At 37.9% G+C, this 20,436-nt stretch overlaps 1 protein-coding gene across 3 annotated transcripts in view; it reads left to right on the forward strand.

Moving 5' to 3' along the window:
* Positions 1 to 2,962: 2,962 nt before the first annotated feature.
* LOC113007391 (bromodomain adjacent to zinc finger domain protein 2B) overlaps positions 2,963 to 20,436 on the forward strand; it is a 54,138-nt gene continuing 36,664 nt past the window's right edge. Inside the window, exons 1-2 of one of the 3 annotated variants that reach the window (XM_026143903.2) lie at positions 3,119 to 3,259; positions 10,149 to 10,241. The gene's annotated coding sequence lies outside the window, so the exon portion shown is untranslated. Of the gene's footprint in view, positions 3,260 to 3,294; positions 3,401 to 10,148; positions 10,242 to 20,436 lie in introns of those variants that run through there. The other 2 variants (XM_026143902.2, XM_026143904.2) reach the window with 2 other exon arrangements.

The raw sequence follows: 20,436 nt of genomic DNA on the forward strand, positions 1-20,436 counted from the left end.
GTTCATTATTACAAAAGCAAGGGGAGGCCATGTACTGTTTCAGTCCAGTGAAGTATTTAGCTATTGCATAATTCATATTTTGTCAGTAGAATGAACTTAATCTGTGATTTTGTTTTTTAATGGCTTTACCGACATATGTAAGTCCACATTGAAGGGTGTGTCAAATCTATAACATGAGTGCACTAGATAACAATGTGACAGCATTAACTGCATAGTCATGGTTTGGTTGTGATGGTTTTGATGTGTTACTGGAGTGTTAAACAGCATCATAAATTTATAGCTCAGGTCTTTCAAAGTTACAATCCTGTATATCTCTATGTCCATATTCATATTTATTAGTTATCCTACAATCAAGTAGTGAGTTAAAAACATGCAATATAAGATAATTTATTAGATATATAACTATAATGCAAGGATTCAGCTGGAAATGTGATCTGAATCAGTGTCTTAATTTTTTTAAACAATTATTACAGTAGGATCACTGATCACTAATCTAATTTTTACAGTTCCAGTTCCAAACTTAGCTTAGTCATACTGCTATATCCTCAGAATCCATCTTTCTAGATACACTGTAGATATTTTGCTGTCATATACTGCTCTGTTTTCTCATCACAAAAGCAGCACTGTCTGATTTTCTCTCTTACAAACAGGAAACAAATTGAATTCACACTTCTGCCACACCACTGCTCAGAGCAGGAAGAGGTCAACCCAGAATGATTAATTAAAATGAACACTTGTACGTGTGAATGAAATACGCGATACAGTAATGTGACAGAAAAACACTTGAAGCCAAGAAATATCTGCATCATGCACTGAGTGAACTTATGTATCAATAAAATATGGAACAGAAATGAAATCCATGACTTGCTCATAGGCTTAGTAATACAAATACACACAGCGGAGCACTGACTCTTTATGCATTAAGGCCGTTTCCTGCCTTACGGGTTTTGGTTGAACCTTATGTCTCTTTCTCACGATTGTGTTGGATGTCAGTTATTTCTGTCTGTGCTCGTTTTCTATTCATGTGCCTGTCCTTCCTGGGAAAGGTGCCTGTATACAGAGCATCTGTTTCTCTTGTCCTTCATTCTGGTCATCTCATGTTTCTCCTCCATTTACTATCCTGGAACATGCTCCAATTAACAGAAGAAAACAAAGACTACTATGCAAATGACTGCTTTCTGACCAGTCACTTCACTTATTTGTATCCCACAGGACTGATGTGAATTATATTACATCTTGCATGTGTTTACTCTCATATAAACTTCATGCAGTACCACATACCTTATGATTTGATTTGTTGTGAGAGCCAAACTAAATGCTAAAAAAAATGAATGAAAATGATCACAATGCAGCTTTAGTTTACACACATAGCTGCAAACTTAAGAGATTAATGTACAGGTTTAGCCCACTTTAGCCCGCACTGTGCAATATGCTAAATCAAATGTATGTGCTGGAAGGCTTAGGTGTGAAAAGGATCACAACATTGTGCGCTGACATAATTTAAATGATTTAAATATGACAGAAAAACAACAGTGGCAGTGAGTCCAATTCTTGTGTCTTGAGGGCATTCTGTGTTTTCTGTGAAGTGATAATAATAAGAACAAAACAAACGCACATCTTGTTTTCTATCAATCTTTCGAGACATCATCTTTGCTGCGTCTTTGATATCTAATTATACTTTCTAATCAAGACTCTGTAAAGGGGACTGACTACTTGCCCTTCCCCCCGCTTGCTGCTTTGCACCGCAGGCACTGACTGGGATTTTTATTTTAACAATTAGGATGACATTTTAATTTTATAATATGAAAGACTGTGGCCAGAAAAAGACGTTCCTTTATCGTCGCTGTAAAAGTAAAAAGCCCAGCTATGCTGTGGCTCGGAGGACAAATGTATAAAATCTTTTCAGCGTGTTTGTCCATTTGGTGCTTTCTGTGACAGCTGCATAATGGCAGAATTAAAAGGAGGAAAATCAATGGCCGCAAGGGACGTGGAACAGGTAAAGAAACATGTTATAGATTACAAATGCTGATGAGGGGGTTTGTTTCTCTACATCTTTAATTCAAACATGCCTTTGTGCCTTAATTATTGTGTTTAACTGGAACTCATATGCCAGCATGCTTTTGGCCAGGCTTACAGAAACTGAAACAATGTATCTTCTTTTTTTCTTTTTAATAAACAAACAAACGAAAAGATAACTACCCATTTTGTGCGTGTGTGTGAAACAAGCTGGAATTTCAAATCACATGGTTTTATCCTTATTTTTATAACCTTAATCTACAGTACTAGTAGACATGAGCAGCACATTTCCCTATAGTTACATTCTTTCTAGGGAGTGTAACACTTTGTTTCCTGTTGCCAGTTGTGCGCTGTGATCAGAAAAACTAGAAACAGAGGCAGATGGAGGTACTGTCACTCAGTGAATAGTCTCCTTAGAGATGGATGTGTGGGAAAATCCCAGTAGATCAGCAGTTTCTGAAATACTCAGACCAGCCCGTCTGGCACCAACCTGTACGCCATGTTCAAAGTTACTAAAATCACCTTTCTACCGTGTGATGATGCTCAGTTTGAACTTGCAGGATGTTTTTAGTCATGTCTAAACAAGCCTAAATGCACTGAGATGTGAGCAGACGGCCACATACTTGACCAAATGCAGCACTTTATTGAATGACAATATCGCTTTTCTATACATTTTATTCCAGGAACCATCAAAGCAATAGTACGCTCATATTTTCTTTATAGGAGTCCAGACTTTTGGAAAGTTTGACAAGATGCACATGTAACTACTGGCATTGATGCAATTGCAACCCCCTTAAATGAACTGTTTTACTGGGTACCTTACTTTGAATGTGTATTTATTTGTTTATTACTATAATTTGTATCCTTGTTAATACTGATGCTCAAGGTCCACGATATGTGATCTTTACTGAGCTTGGTGTTGCATAATGTTTAGATGTATATGTTTGCAATGCTGCCATCTTAGAGACTACGATGCCACACAACTTTGCATGGTAGCCTCTCCGAACCCTGGAGCTGACGTCACTTCGCTCGAGTTGCTTGGAGAGTGAATCAGGAGGAGAGGCTCTTCAATCTGCGATCAGAGATCAACACGTTCAGCAGCGCGTTACCGACCAGCCGGACTCAATCACTGACCACTTCGCCACTCATCTCTTTCAACAGCCCTTAAACTGACCGGGACGTAAATGAACACCTTTTCCTTTCCGCTTCTTCTTTTTTTTAAGGAATACAAGACGATAATCAGGTGAGTTGACGACCTTCGCTCGTTAGGTTCACGCATGTCATGTATTATTTCACTCTTTCGCTCGTCTGGGATGGCTAAGCTAACTTCACCAGCAGCATCCTTTTACCGTACACTTGCCTTCAGTGAAGCTGTGTCCGCTCGGTGAGTTATAAAAAAAACATGAAAAAGTTGGTATTAAAAGTATGTAGAGCGGTTATAAATGCTGCTGCGGTAAACTTTGTTAAGGATATAACTGCTATCATGTTTACACTGGAACTTGTGTATAAAAAGAAGACTTCGGTAAGCGGTTAATGCTAACAGTGATGTTCAGTACCTGGCGGCGGTGTTGCTCTCCGCGAGTCCGCAAACGTTACTGGAAAGTTAGCTATTAAATTTATAGCTCACTTTACGCTTCTTGTAGGAGTGTGTCATGTTTAAAAGTAACGTCTGACTGCCCGCTTGTGTGGTATTTGTCGTGGGTTTAAGCTCGTGGCGTGTCATGAAATTGTCCAACAGCTGGATATAACACAAATGAGCTTCCGTAATGTTTAGCTAATAATAAATGATTCTGCATTAATGTGGCAGACGGGCTGCTCGCTCTCCGCCTCTTGTCTTCGTTTTTTGTTTCTTCCTCTTAAAAGGAAAAGCACAGCTAACGCTGCAGCTGTGGTCTGCGCTGAAATGTAACCTTTGAGATTATGACATTTTTGTGCCAGCTTTCATATTAACCACAAGACATTCGCCATGTTGGGCTATTAAAATAGCACCCTCTATTTAGACGCTTTGTGTTTATTACAGTAATGATAGTAAACGAGTCTTAGAAAAAGAAAAAACTACCTGTTTTGAGTGAGATTAAAACAGTGCTTTTTTGGAGTTAAGGTGAGTTAGATTTTTGTTAATGACATTTAATAAACAGTTTCATATATGTGGGAAGTCATAGAAATTCAGTTCTTGCTTGTTTTTGTTTATTTTTAAATTAATTTAAATTATTATTATGATTTTTTTTTAACCTTGCAGAATGTTATAAATCGGGTGGCACAAACAACAACTTGGCCTAACTTCCATCGCAGAAATCAGGACATTATAACATTGTCCCCATTTGTTTCCTGCAGCACACTTTTAAACACACTTAGCTTGCTTTTAATTCGGAAAATCTTGTCCTCTTGTGAGTAAACACAAATATTGCCTATCTGGAAAAACTACACATCAATCACAGCAGAAATTTAGGAAAACATAAACAACTGTTGCAGATCTTTCCCTTCAGACTTTATCATGATAATATTTATCCCACTTCTTTAAAAAAAAAAAAAAAAAAACCCCTCAATGCAATCCATAGAGCTTATCCTGTCACTGCACATCTTTTGTTTGCCGCACACTTGAGTAGATTTGCCTTCACAGATATAATTGATATTAATAAACAAGGATGTGACCTTCGCGTTTACAGTCTCAGTGAAATGGCAGCGAGCGTTAGATCTGCTAAAGTTCATCATTTAAATGGCTTCAGTAGCCAAGGCAGCGAGATAAATCAGATCACAGCCTTGATGTGTTATGCATGCATCCAGTAACTGCCAGTGAATCAAAACACAGGTAGAAGGTCACTCATTTGGCTCATATTTATTCAGTTCACATGCCCTTGAAGAGCTCTGCACACAGAGCAGTGTTGTTAAGCTCCTAATATGAGCCTTTAACACAGAGAAAACAATAGAGTCAGCAACTTGGCATTTGGGTGCTACGAAGACTGTAGGGCTTTGCTGTCTGGGCTCCAAAGGCAAATTTAGCTCGTGATTTTCAACTCAATCATTCACTTAATTACAAGTTGTCTAAAAGAACTGCTTAGCACACTTAAATTTCCATTAGCAATATACTTTAGTGCAAGGCGCAGAGTGAGTTTTTGTATAATTTATTTCTTTTCCTAGACTACTAGGTGTACTACCGTATATATGATTTAAAAACGCATATATAGTTTTATCTTCCGTTTCTGTTTCAATGGCCTTTTAAAAGCAAGTGTGGAGAAAAAAACAACAACAACCAGGGTCTTATAATATTTGTGTTTCACCCATTTTCACCCTGTCTCTCCTATTCTTGCCCTTTCCACAAGTTTGCACTCATTAATCAAAGATGCTGGACTCCAGCTGAGGGCTGAGGTGCAGGTTCATCAATTTGGCAGGCAGCACTTTGTAAGGAACAGTGCAGAGGCTCTTAACACACAAGCATAAATAAATCTGTGGTCTTTATATGCAAGCCCCGAAGGTTAATGCTGCATAATTCAATGTACCCTCTTTGTCTGCCGTGATTGATGTTTTCAAGCATGTAAGCCTTGACAGGAGTCCCTTTTTGTAGGTCAGTGTTGACACTTTATGATTGGGTGAGCTCGAGGGGAGCGGCACAGGGGAGGTGGATTATTAGGAATATGTCGGGGAGATTACTCTTTTTCACTCATCTTCCTGGTCTGTTTTTTTTTTTTTTTCTGCGCCTGGAGATGCTTGTCGCAGTGCTTAATTTGAACCACTGACGCTTCTGGATTTGATGTCTGCCTTCTGTGTTAATTGGCTGATGGCTGTTTAGTATTTATTTACCCCCTTTGCAGCAAAAAATAAAATCAAAAATAGGTCAGTTGAGAATGAATGATTTGACTCCATATTCATACTTCTTGGTCAGGTAGGTGCAGTATTACAAATGAATATAGACCTTTAGATCACTGCTGTTGTGAAGTGTTCCACTCTTATGCAAAGACTGTGCTTCAGCAGCCACCTTTTTTATTGATTCTCGTGCATTTAAAATCTGCTCACTGCTGCCACAAATATTTCCCCCTTTAGCTGTCCTAAGCATGCTGCAGCACTCAGTTTTCCCCCTTATCATTGTCTGGTCTTATTAGAAACTTGTAAAAAGAAATGCATTCCTGAAAACGTTTGGCTCAGCAGAGGCCAAAGTGAAAGGGTTAGTAAACATAACTGCCTTCTTTAAATGACACTGCTAAGGAAACTACACTCACTGGACACTTTATTAGGTACATTTATTAGCGCTTGTGTGAATCTCGTTTTGTTTTCAGAGCTGTTTTAATTCTATGATATTTAACAGGGTGCTGGAAACAGTCCTTAGTGATTTTCATCCACGTTGAGATTTGTCAGCTGTGCATCCGTTGCACCACATCCTAAAGCTCTACCGGACTGAGATATGGTGACCGTGGAGGTCATTTGAGTGCAGTGAACTTGTCGTCATGTTCAAGAAACCAGTTTCAGATCAGTTTTGTGGCCAGAAGCTGCCATAGGATAATGAGAGGAAGATGTGGTAATTGAGGGATGAATATGGTCATTTAAACAATACTAAGTACGCTGTGGTATTTAACCAATTTTCAGTTGGTAGTAATAGGTCTTAAGTGTGCTAAGAAGGTGAGAATAGGCAGCGTTTTCCAATCCTCTGTTGTCTAATTTTGGTCAGCCTGTGTAAACTGCAGCCTCAGTTTGCTGTTCTTAGCCTAACAGGAGTGGGGCCTAGTCTGGTCTTCTGCTTCCGCCTGTCTGCTTTAAGTTTAGACATCTTGTGCATTCAGAGATGCTCTTCTGTATTTCTTGGTTGTAACAAGTCTTTATTTGAGGTACTCTTGCCTTCCTATCATCTCGAAGCAGTCTAGCCATTCTCCTCTGACCTGACATCAACAAGCATTTTTGCTCTTTTTTTATTTGTTTTTTTTGTTCTTTTTCTGACCATTCTCTGGAAACCCCAAAGATGCCTGTGTGTGTAAATCCCAGTTGATCACTAATTTCTGAAAAACTCAGACCAGTCCAACTCTGCCGCGTTCACAGTTGCTTAAATCACCATAATTATAATGCTTGGTTTGAGCCTCAAGTTGTCTTGACCATGTCTACTATCATAAATTAATTGAATGGCTGTCATGTGATTGGCTAATTAGATGTTAGTGTTAACAAGCAATAGAACAGGTGTAACTAAAATAGTGGCCACTGAGTGTATGCTGCAACATTAAATTAAAATACCATTCAGCTTTAGGCATAACCAGTGATTATTTGTTATTATTAACAGGTGTGAATTAAAGCTTATGCTGTTCCTATAGATCAGGTGCAGTAGATTATGTTGAAGTAAGCCATGCAGTGTTTCAAACAGATTTAAAGTCTGTTTGTGGTGTTGTGAAGAGGGGGCGGGGGCAGTTTATTGTTTATAATTATTAAGGAGGACTATTTCTAAGTTTCTTCTCATCAAAGATTTTATCTGCCAAGCTTTTTGTAACAAATACACGAGCAATATAATCAGCTACCTCTTTAATAATACTCTTAACCTATGGACGCAATCTTAGATTACAAGGCGTGACACTGCAGCCTAAGTAAGTTTGGCATAACAACACAGAAGTCTCTTCTTGATGGATTGCAGAATCTGATTCGAGCTGTTTTTCAGTTTGGCATTGACCTGTAGAGCAGAATAAGAGCAATCACAGCTGCAGTCCAAGACAGTAGAGTTGGAAGTTCATATGACCTCATGAGATTCTCTAAAGGGAGAAGCTGGTGTGAGTTGATATTCTGGACTGCCACAATCAAACACGCCTTGGCTAACGAGTGATACAAAAGGAAAAATATAAGCTGGGAAGGCCTGGGGCAACTTGACTGAGCTCGCAAAATAAAAGCAAGGGAATTTCCTGCTAGTTAACTGATCACGGATGACGGCATTCTGAGATTAATACAATAAATTGCCGCATATACTTGTGCAAACACAAATACCTCTGGGTGGACCACCCAACTAAAGGGAAGCACTGAATGAGTTACAGCAGACGTGCAATACACAATCTGACGTCGTTGAGAAAAGAAATTAAGTAATGGGGTTGTTAAAATTTTGAACTTAACAGGCATTTCCTACTGACAGAACAAAAATGAATACTTTTCAAGAAAAAAAACACTATGAATATAAACCAAGATGCCACAAATGCCACATTTCAGCAAGCAAATATTTAATCATTAATGTACTCTTTGTTTAAATTGTCAAAACGTTTATCATTAGATAACATCAGCTAAGAAATTATCAGATGGATAATTATACGTAATTAATTAATTATATGTAAATACTTATATGTAATTATAGAACTTTATTTACTTTGGTGGTTGCTTCTGGTATTTTCTAATAATAGGTGCTAACAGAATAGCAGTATTTTACACTAATGACATTTTGTCAGCGTAGCTGAAAAGGATAATATATGTGCTTAATACACAACAATGCTTAATAATAAAGGTATAGTACCAGAGGTTATACCAGCAGTATTTCTTTAAGAGTTGTGATATTCAGACATAAACATCTATACTGACAGAGTAGTGACACAAACAGAAGAATAACATATGCACACCATTTGCAGAGCAGATCCTGCTTCTACTATAATTAATAAAAGCGTGCTCAGCAGGCATGAGGGCAGCGAGTAATTGGTGCATGCATGCTGCAGAGGGCTGCTCCTTTAACGTTAAAAAATACCACCTGTTTTGTTTTCTGTATTTTCTTTTTCACATGGAGGTGGGCACAGTCATTTTAAATATGCACAGTTTAGAAAGTGCTCAGGATTCTTTAAATAAACATGGGAATTGCATCAGTATTTTATTTTTTATTTTATTTTGCTATTATGGCTGGAATATGTAGATATTTTACTTACCCATTTTACAAAAAACATCTGTGAAATACCTTCATTTTGACAGCACAGGTCCTAAACATAAAGACACAAAGCAATTCCAAAACAAAAGGCCAGCTTCATGTTTCGCCCGTCAGTCACACAGCACTGTGTAGAACATGCACTGCAAGTGTAACCACTAAAAAGAGTGGATACACGCCATGATAATCCAAATAAGCAGCGCATTCAGTGTAGGGTGAGGCAAACGCTCATGCTGCACTACATGAATATTGCAAACATAATGATAATATAACTTCATGATATAAGTATTTAAAGGAGAAAATGTTGACACGGTGTTTTAGAGCCAAGAGGGCGCACGCTCAGTAGCATGGTTCAGTGTAGGGCAGTTAAGGAGTCTGTTGTTACAGAGGGTACCTGTGACTGTTATTTCCATGACTTAGTAAGCAGCTCTTTGTTGTTGTTGTTGTTGTTGTTTTTGTTTTTTTAATAAATCATATGAAGCTAAATCGGTGAATAGCTGAGTAACCCAAGTAGCCTCAGGCTTGGAGTAGTTCACATAGTTCCTGCAGAAGCTGTTGATTAAAGTTACCTCTGTCTGTCCACTAGTATTCAGAACACACAGTGGCACAGCTGGTGAGATGATGTGCAGTACGTGATGTACAGTCAAGTGCAGGTGATGAGAGATCTGCTGAATACAGTTCATTTTTATTGGCAGCGAATACAACTGGAGGGTAACAGCATCTGTATATCTGAAAATGTGGCGGATGAAAGTGACATATTAGCTCTTTCATTCTAGATCTTTACCTCACCAGCTTTATTTTGAAGCTTTTTCTGTGTTTTAATGAATGTTTAAAATTTTGCATTATGGACCCGATATACCTGTAACAGCTGATCTTCAAAAACAGAGCAGGGAGGTAGCCATCTCAAGTAGCAGTCCACTCAGATATAAAGTAAATAAAGTGTCAGCTTTAAGAACATGTCTTCCATTTTTGTTAAGATTAGCCATTAAAATTTAAGTACAAACAAACTAAAAACATCTTCGGGTAAAAATAGATATCTCACCAACATCTGTATCTGGTGTTATAGCTCCATCTTCCTGTTTTGCAGAGAAGGTTTATGTATAAATATAGATTGTGAAACATGCTAATTAATCCCATGTTACGTATGCTAATTAGCCAATTGAGCTGTGGTTAAAGCACGCTAGTCTGGTCTGCTTGATCGTTCACGTAGAGTCTGCTTCAGAAAGCAGATTTAACAAACTGATAACTTTTTTTTACTTGTTTTCTGTTACAGATAAAAAGACTAAATTATGTTTATCTTGGATTAAGTCTGGCTGGGTAATTAAAAATAGGAGGCCTTCAATACCAGAATGCACCATGGGAACAGGTAAATTGAGCAGTGTTTCTTTTCATCAAATTGTTATGGAACTGTTGGCTAGTTTGGACGGTGACATTTAAAAAAAAAAAAAAAAAAAAGATGTATAGATTAAAACTCTGAAAAGTTGACTTTTGGACCCACAATTATAAAGTTTGGCCTACTGATAGAGATTTACAACTGAAAAGGTGTTGAGGTTCAATATGATGGCTGCTTTACTTGTAAAGTATTGTGTAGCAGAACATGACTACATTTCAAGTTGTGTAAACTTTTCAACATGAAATGCTGACAGGGCACATTAAGCTATCTCCAGTCTATATTCATAAGTTGCCTGGGGAAACGGGTTGCAACCTGGAAATGTGTTGGTTGCGACGGTAAGGTAGCAGAGCATTCTTTTTTTCTTATTTGCGTTGCACTTTTTCACGTTTACTACCACTCGGCGAGTAGTTCTTAATATTTGCTAAAAAGTCAGCATCTTTAACTCAAAACCTCAAGGTGACTGCTGTGATCTACTAACAATCAAAGCAATCATAAGGATGTTTTTGACGTGGAACCTCTTCAAAGTCAATTTAACTCAGTTGAGAATTCATATTTTTCCCAAGCAACTGGCGATTTCCAAGGGGCCGCCAACCCCCAATATATCATACTCCTGCTAAATGAGGATAATATTAGATCCCTCAGCGATTATTTTTGATGTTTCCATGGTATTGGTAATGATTAGGCTTTTTAAATGGTTACTTAAGAGTTCTAGAAATGTTAGTGGTTTTAACACTTGCCACACTAAGACTTGAAAGGATTTAAATGATTCAGACTCAGGCAGGTCTGGGTCTTCATTTCCTGTACATTCCAAACAAAATGAAGCCAGATGGTAATGCATGAATAGGATACTGGTTAGAAATATTTGCAGTTCCTAACATATGTGTGTTAAACATCTTTGGACCAAGGGAGTGGCTGCGTCTCAGTTTCTGAACAGAAATATCAATAGAAGAGTTGGAAAGTAATTCTCATCATTTTCGCTGCTTTGCCAGAGGAGTTTTAGTGTGCTTAAATTAATGACATTGATTTGATCTAATACATTCCTTATTATAATTATTGACTCACTGTAAAATCCAAATGTTGGCACCATAGCTCCAAAGCCACTCTTGTTACACAGTAGGTCATAATCCAATATCTTAAGTGTTTTTGTCATGTCCCATTGCCCTCTGTTGTCTCTAGGAGTAGAAGCTTGATTTTTCTACTGATGCTAAAATTTCCCCAGGGGTCCATATTATCATTTTTATTACATTTTCATGTGGCTGCCAGATAGGAAGAATGCTGAATGGGTAAGTCGATAAAATCAAGCAATAAATGACTGTTGTTGTTGTCTTGTATTTAAGGCGGCGAGTGGCGATGTCACAGCAGTGAGGAAAGTCTTATACAGTATTTTGTTGCATTGACTGCCCATTGTTAACATCCACTGTTAGGCTCTTTGAAATGCTTATTTTTATTCCTATATTTTTTTAATTAGAAAAGCAAGCCTGTGCTTTGTAAAACTGGAACATGTAACTGATGAATGGACATGCTGAACTATGTGGATCGCCTCATTTTCAAGTCTTATTTGGGGATGGGATTAAGATTTTTCCAATTAGGTTGAAATATAACAAAGTCCTCCTTTATGAAATTAGTCTGTGCTGCTTTATGCTTTGCTCTCATTTTTTGTGTGTATCTAATTAATTCCTATCTGTCTTTGCGTTAAAGTGTTACGGCTTTAGAGCATATTTAAATCTCTTGGGGGAGGAAAAAAACTTTTTTGACTATGGGGTATATTTAAATGACTATGGTCCAAATAGGGGTAATTGGTGTTATTGGAGCTATTGTTTGCCTCTGTTTTAAAATTTAATTTGGGATTCACATATAGTAGCTTTATATCCCTTTTTTTTTTTTTTTTTTTTTTTTTTTTTTTTGAGCTCCTGTAGAAATTGAAATTGCTGCCTTCACAGCGAGCTGGAAAGTACATCAGATAGCAAGTATATCACTTAGTGCTAATTAGAGGTACAATAAGAAAATGTTGGGTTTTTTTTTTTTTTCTTTGACCGCAATGCCTGATGGTAATTTATAAGAGTTATTACAAGCTTGCAGGTACTTCAGTTTTTCTCTGTTGTGCATCAGTGTTTCATGAGGCAGGCCGCAGGTGTATAAAATCAAGCCTCTTGCCATGCAGTTTGCTTTTAGAAACATTTATGAAAGAATGGATTATTCTGAAGAGCTCAGTGAAATGTGGCACTGTAATGCAACTGCTGCAACAAGTCATTTCGTGAAATTTCTTCTCTCCTAGATATTCCACAGTCAACTGTAATTGGTGTTACGGCAAATTAGAAGAATTTTAGAATTATCACAACTCTGCCACAGTGTCTGATCAAGTAAAGTCACTGAGCTTAGTCACAGAGGGTTGAAAGAAAGAAAGAGGGGCAGGGATAGCTCAGTAGGTAGAGTGGTTGCCCCATGATCGGAAGGTCAGGGGTTCGATTCCCCTTAACAGCTACCCTGAGGTACCCCTGAGCAAGGTACCGTCCCTACACACTGCTCCCCGGGCGCCCAATGGCTGCCCACTGCTTCACTGAGTGAATGGGTTAAATGCAGAGAGCAATTTCCCCACGGGGCTCAATAAAGTACAATAATGTACACACTTTCTTTCTTGAAGTGCATAATGTGTAAAAGTCGCCATCATCAAAATCACTCCAAACATCAGCACCCAAACTGTGTACTGTGAGCTTCTCAGGTTTCCATGGCTGTAATATCTGCAAACCTCACATTACATCACCCAGCACAATGCAAAGCATTGGATGGAGTGCTGCAAACCCTGCTGCCAATCAACTCTGGAGCAGTGGAAAAGTGTTCAGTGAAATTACTAATCGTGCGTTTCTACCCGATAGTCTGAGTATTGAGATGAGCGAATGCTAGGAGAGCATTACTTGCACGTCTGCATTGTGCTGGGAAGTTCAGTGGAGAAAGGATACAAGCTATGGGTTTTTTTTTTCCTGGTGTTTGCCTCGGCCTCTTGATTTCAGTGATGGGAAGTCTTAATACTTCAGCTTACCATTTTGGACAAATTTCACCTTCCAACTTTATGAGAACAGTTTTATGGTTTTGGGTGTGGGAGAACTTGACTGGCCTGCACAAAGCCATGTTCACTTTTGGATTGAAATAGAATGGCATTTGTGACCCAGGCCATCTCACCCAATATTAGTGTCTGCCCTCATGAACATTCTTTTGGATATGTGGGCAAAATTTTCCACTGACACTCCCCAAAATCTTGCAGAAAGCCTTCAGAGAAGACCAGCTCCATAATAATGCCTATTTAGAGGCAAATTCCATGAAGACTCCTGTAGGTGTAATGTGTAGGTGGCCTAATACTTCATATAGTGTATATTCCAGGCTTTTTTTTATTGTAGTTTTTAATTAATTAATCAGATGTAGTTCAGTGATCAACAGAGATGGGCAGTAACGCCTTACTTGTAACCCTAAACAAGCTCCGAGTGCGCTAGACGTAATGGGAAATTCACAGAGAAACTCGCGGATTCTTCCACTGACCGCTGCGCCACACCTGCACCAGAGCACACCTCCGCCTACCCCACTCCTGCTTTACAGGTGAAAATAGAGCAACAGGACCGCTGAGTCTTTGACTTTATTTATTTTCTGCTGTGTTTTACTTGCATCTATTTGAAAGACTGAGTGTAAACACAAAAAATATTTTATTTTATGTGCTGGAATGTGCAGAAAATAGGTTTAAATGTTAAACTAATTTCTTCAAGTCAGAGAATGGTGCATATAATTACATTTTTGCCTGATGCATAAAGTTAAAGATCAAAACGGATAAAACAAGTTTTTAAAAAAAAGAGACTTTTCCATTTGATTACATTTTGTATGATGAATTATGCAGAAAAAGTAGAATTGGCCTGACAGATCTATCGCTTTATCACCTATTCAGGTTGTAAATCATGTTTTTAAAAACTAACTAAGTAATTAATTACTTTTGAAAATAAGTAATCAGTAAAGTAACGGGATTACTTTTTTGGGGAAGTAATCAGCAATTAGTTACTGATTACTTTTTTCAAGTAACTTGAAAAACACTGGTGATCAATGCATACCTTTCCTGAAAGATGTGATGTTTCATTTACAGTGGTGTGAATTTAGTTTAGCCTCCAACCACAACAGGGTGATATGGCCCAAAACTCCTTTCTCTAAACAAACCTCTTGTCTCATCCTACAGTCAGGTATTTGGACAGTGACAGATGTCCTGCAATTTTGCTTCTGTATACTAACACAATAAACGGATTAATGAATGACTGATTGAACTGGGGTCAAGACAGGAAGAGATTTGCAGCGGTATTGTGACCTAAAAAGATGGAATGTCAGTGACAGTCATAAAATTGTAGCAGTGCTGTATCCTTCGATCTCATCGGTAGTTGCTTCAATCGCTTGCTTCTAAGTTGAGAAAAGGAAAACTCATGACATTCCTACTTTGCTTCGCCAGTGGTTATTTTGCTTGTAGTCACTTGACATTGTTGAATGCTGTTGATTTCTAGGTCTCAGCTCCTACATTACTGCTAGTCGCTTCCTATGTGTGGACAGTCATTCAGTAGGTCATCCAAAGACATGATGAATAACTAAAGCAAATGAGACCAGTCATAGAATTAGTAAAAAATAAAAAAAAACCTGAGTATTGGCAAAATAAAAAATTTGGTCCATTCTTTAAAAAAAGTACTGATAACAACAAAAAATGTCCAGATAACTTCATAATCTTGTCTTAATAATAAGAAAACAAAAGTGGATGATCATTGAATCTCTTTCTTAGGGATACCTATTAGGCTTTTAGCAAACGTCTACAATTCTATCTTCATTAAGTAAATACACAGGCAGCTTAGTCTTTGCTAGTAAACATCTGAAAAATGTGTCCCCTATACTGATGGATGAAACCAAGATTAAATTGTTCTAAATGATGGCAAAAGGAAAGTATGGAAAAGGAAAATAGTGTCTCATAATGCAAAGGCTTACACACTAGCCTGTTTAAAAATGATGGAGGCAATATAATAGCATAGCCATGTATAGCTCTCAGTTAAACTGGGGCATTGTTGTTTATTGATGATGTGACTAAAAAAGCAGCATATAGAAATATACGGCCTCCTTAGATTTAGGCAGATGCTGCAAACTGATAGGATGGTGCATCACAGTAGTACACATTAGTAACGGGCCATGGAAAACAATCCAAGAGCATCTTTAAGCAACACATTTGAATGGATTTTTTGTGTTGTTGTTGTTTTGTTTTTTTTAAATGTCTGATCAGTCATCTGTAGAGCCTGATATTAGTTATTTGCTAATTTAGTGGTGTGGGTATTTCAGGTGGCTGATAATGGCTAATAAATTAAAATTTAAAAAGTAAAGAAGCGCTAGAAAAAACACCCTTCAACTGTGTTATGAGTGTTGATGTTACATAGTTGTTAACCAGAGGGCACTCTGCAACTTTCTTGTTGGCGGCATGTATGGAATGCTACAAATACAACAACTAGCTGTTTGAATTGAAAGACTGTGTAAAACAAGTTTGTTTGTTTTTTTAAAAAGACTAAATCTTAAACATTTAATGCAATATTTTTGCCAAACCTCGTGAATTAAAACTGAAAGTCTAGTTGCAATTGCACAAAAAAAAATAAATCACTGTCCCAACATCTATGGCTCTGACTTCATCTTCTTCGAATATTTATGAGTCAAAATATCTATATAGTGAGAAAGTCAACGTACCGTACAGGCCTATCTTCGTCATGAAATTCATGACATGTACACAGTCCCCTTGTTGATATAGAGGAAATGACTGACTTTTTGTGGATGACCCTAGAAAGACACGGGTCACTGAGGCACGGCGGACAAGCTGAGCTGAAATGGCAATAGCAAAATGAGCCTCACCACAGGAATCCCATCTTCATCTAAAGCTGATCTCTCTCCCTTTCATCTGTGTATATGGTAGAATCCCTCAAGGATTTATTGTAACAGTTACCAATAAGCTTCAGTGTACCTAAAAGGCCCAGCAGTAAATTTCTTGTATTGTTGCCAGACAGAACGGCTGGTATAAATTAAGATGTTTTGAAAATAGTGAAATGTGTTTTGTATCATTATTTCTTCTGTTTATACTACATCACATCAGGTGTGATCCGTGTGATTCATTTGTGGGTTGTGAGGAGGTGAGGTCAGGCTTTTTCTGGGTTAGTTCTGGTAATGTTGTTTATCCAAGTGTGTCATGTTTTCCATTTACATTATTGATCCTGAGTGCTGGCATGTGGCATATGTTGTAAATGGAAGCTCTAAGTCAGGTTTATCCAAGCCTTTTTTTTAAGTTTCATGTGCAGCAATTAAGTGTGTAATTTCCCTCTATGTAGAAAGTTATAATTTGTAACTTTTAGAGGAAACCAAGCAGAAGTTTGCTGTCGTTACGTAATGTGATGTGATAGCAAAAAAACGGTATGCTCTGTCCGTTCTTCGCTTATTTCTGTTTATAAGTAGTGGTAATGAAATGCTTACCATTCCTGAATAGCACAAATACCACTTAGCAGAATGAGTCTTGTCGGCATCCTCCAGGGCCTGGACAGAGGATCTGTGGTGTCAGCGCTCAGGAAGGTTTGGAGGGGACATCAAGGTGAATGCTGAGTTGTAGAATGGTAGGAAATCATTGAAATTCAAACTCCGAGGCTGCAAATGGCTTGGTGGCAGATGGAGTCTTTGTCAGGGAAGAAAAATGGCAGTTAGGGAGCATCAACGCCATTTTCCCTATCAGCTCTGCTGGCGGCGGTGACCTTCTGTCGCTCACGGAGATCCCCTAGCACTTGATCAGTTATCTCTCCTCTAAGCTAGTGGGAAAGGATTTAAATGTCATATTTAAAGGGGGATTAAATGTGTAATCATTAAGCAGGGTGTATGTGCATAATGAGGGAAATTGGTGGCAGTGAACAAGCAAGCACTTGCATCCTTGAAACATTTAAAATGAACTGTATTTTAGAGCTGTCCTGTATGCAACCTGTTTGTCTTGGCAACCAAAGCTTTGGCAGCCAAATTGAGACAATGGCTGAAAAAAAAATCACAGAACACATAAGTTAAGGCTTATGAAAGGGTTGTGATTTCAGCTTTATTTTCATGTAAAATGATTGGGAGAAAAAAAAGAAAAGGCTTAATTTGTTGTTCCTCTCTTACACATTGCTCAGACTCAGTCTTGATGCTGCAGCTCACCGAACAGTACAGTTAGAGGTATGCCTGTCTGAGCAGATGGAAAGATTTGGTTGTCAAGAAATTATTTTGTTTGTTTGTTAGTGTTTTTAACTTGGTGCTGTGTGAAGCTCTTGAATCAAAGTTGATAAGCTGGCAAAAATAAGGCTAAATGAAGCCTAAATGATCACTGCGCTGAATATGAGGGATGTCAGGCTAGGTCCAAGCTGATTTACAATATACAACTTTGACATTTTAAAGGATATTTACAGTAAATACCCAAAATTGAAAACCTAATAACTATTCAGCAAATGAATACCTAATTATTTGTGTACAGCTCTATAGCATTTATATAAATGTGCGGGAGGGGATAGAAGACCATTGTTGTTATAGAATTACTGAAAATATTTTGACAGTTAATGGGCAGTGATTACTCAGGGGTATGAATGGCATCTATTTGGCGGCTGGTTTTCATTAACATTACGTGACACAAAATAAACAATTTGCTAAGGTGCAAGGGTTTGTAATGATTAGAATGTTTATGCAAATTATATTAATGTGGTAATGGCTCCTCTCATTACTTGGATAACACACATGCACAGAATAAAACTGCGCTACACGCGTATTGTTCTTGACTGTAAACAAATCGCCATAAAATATCGGGTGGACCTGGGGAAAAATGAGGAAAATGAGCAAACGAGGCAAAAAGCAAATGACATTGAGACACTAGTTTAATATGTATGGATTTCAGCTTGATGGTTGATTTCATTAGCAGATCTCATTGTTATGCATTGACTGTCCTCCTGCAGTAAAATGAATATTATATTCATGTAGCCTGAATGTCCAGGAGGAAATGTTTGGATAAGTGGCATGCTTCGGGAGGGGGGGAGGAAGCAAAGGGTCCATTGCTGTCATGGTAATTATTTATTATTTGATATTCATACATCAAATTGATCTTTCTTCAACAGCTTTTGATTTCGTATACTGAAAATATAAAATTAAAATCAAATATCAAAGACAAAACATCTGTGTGGATTTTTTGAGCTGTGGTGCAAAAAGGCTTTTGGTGTTTTCATGGAGTCCTAAATTTAGTGGATTTTTGTGTGTGATAAGAGCAAATTCAAATTATTTAGTTTTAGTGTTACTTAAACCATAATAATTTTTTTGTCATGTAGAGATTGTATGCGCATTAATGCTGTTTCAGGGGAAAAGAGCACCAAACATCAACCCTCCTGCAGCACTTGTGTGTAGTCATATCGTTGTTTTTGCTTTGCCTGCTTACCTGCAGGAGTGCACTTTTATCTAAAGATTTTCGGATCTTGTCTTCTCTTCACTTCCACAGTTCTTCTTATGTGACAGTGGAAGGCACTGGTATCTTTTTATATCTTTGTCCTGCTTTGTAGGCGTCAATTAGTTTTATTATGATTCCACACCAGTGACAGCTGTGGCCAGAGGCATTATGTTTTCACGTTGTCTGATCCTCCACATCCAATTCCCAGAAACACGATATCTCAGGAGTGCCTAAGGGGAATTTCTTCACATTTGACACAAAACCATCACTTGCATTCGAGAAAGAACTGATTAGATTTTGGTGGTCAAAGGTCAGGGTCACCGAGGCTGCACAAAGAGCTTTTCTGCCATATCTGAAAACTTTATCTCTTAATTATCGGCCAAAATTTTGTTATAATTGGTGTATAAAGTGATGATGTCATGAGACTTCCTGGCCAAAAGATCAAAGGTCATAATTACAGTTATATTGTAATGTTCTGCAAAAACACTTTTTTGACATTTTTCAGAACCACAACACTCTCATTTGGTTGGATACAAATCTTTGGTGCCCATCTATTGCATTTCTTCAAAGCTTATATTAAAGTAAATCTGTAAGTCTGGACAAACATGGTGAGCGGGAACTTGATTTGCACACTATCGCAAGGTGTCTTTCTAATTTTGCATACGGTGTCACTGTTGACTCAAAGCAAAGAATCCTGAATCAAAAATCTATGGGGCAAATCAGAGCTTACCCTAAAGAGCCAGAAATCCAAATGGGAAATGTCAGTCATCTTGTTGTTGTTACGGCACGTGCACCTAGTAGAGGTTTTTGATAGTTTTAGCTGTGTGGTGGCAAGCATATACCTCTGCTCCTTCCCATAGTAAAGAAGTAGCTAACTGTGCTTATTCTGTTCGTAACGTGAATTAGCATGTCATTTGTTTAGCGCTGTCGTAGGCTCACTGGATTCAGCTGTTAATGAAGTAACGATGTTGTGAAACTTTGCACATGTATAGTAGTTTAAAGGCCTTTTTTTTTTTTTTTTTTTTTTTTTTAAACCTTTTTCAGCTCAAACAGTAGAAGGACTGACAAGCTGTTGTTACAGCGAGGCTTAACTCAATGACAGCAGCAGTGCTTCTAAACCAAGAGCATGTTTAAGCCCACATTCCAATTATATACTTGTCATATTTGTTAGTTATAGAAATTAGCCACTGGTTGTTGGCACGATTGCTGGTATGGTAATAATTCAGAGTTATTAAACGTTAACCTATTACCGGTAGTGTTGAGTACCAAAGTCAATGCTGGTGTTATATGGCAGTGCAAGCAGGTGATGGAAATGTGCAGTCAGCTCCAGAGGAGAAGCTCTTTCTGTGAAGATGGCTCTGAGGCAGACAGGAAATTAGTTATTTTTTGCTGCACATTCATCAAAATAAAAATAGTCTGAGTATCCCAAGTGACTCTCGTGGATCTATTGAAGGCACAGCTGCATGTACCGTGAGCTTAGTATTAACTCTCCAATGAATTTCAGGTGTTTTGAGTGCTAATAAAAGAAGCCAAATGTTTTTCTTGTTCCTCATCTTACAGCCATTATCTTGCTTCATTTCACTACAAGTACCATATTTAAAAGAATAAAATGCCCTTTTTAATTTTGTAACCTCTCCCTGTTAGTTTTCCTAAAATTATGATGTTAAAAGCCAGGCACATCCTGGTGCC

Source organism: Astatotilapia calliptera, chromosome 16, assembly GCF_964374335.1.
Source record: "Astatotilapia calliptera chromosome 16, fAstCal68.1, whole genome shotgun sequence".
In the NCBI taxonomy this organism is placed as follows: Eukaryota; Metazoa; Chordata; class Actinopteri; order Cichliformes; family Cichlidae; genus Astatotilapia; species Astatotilapia calliptera.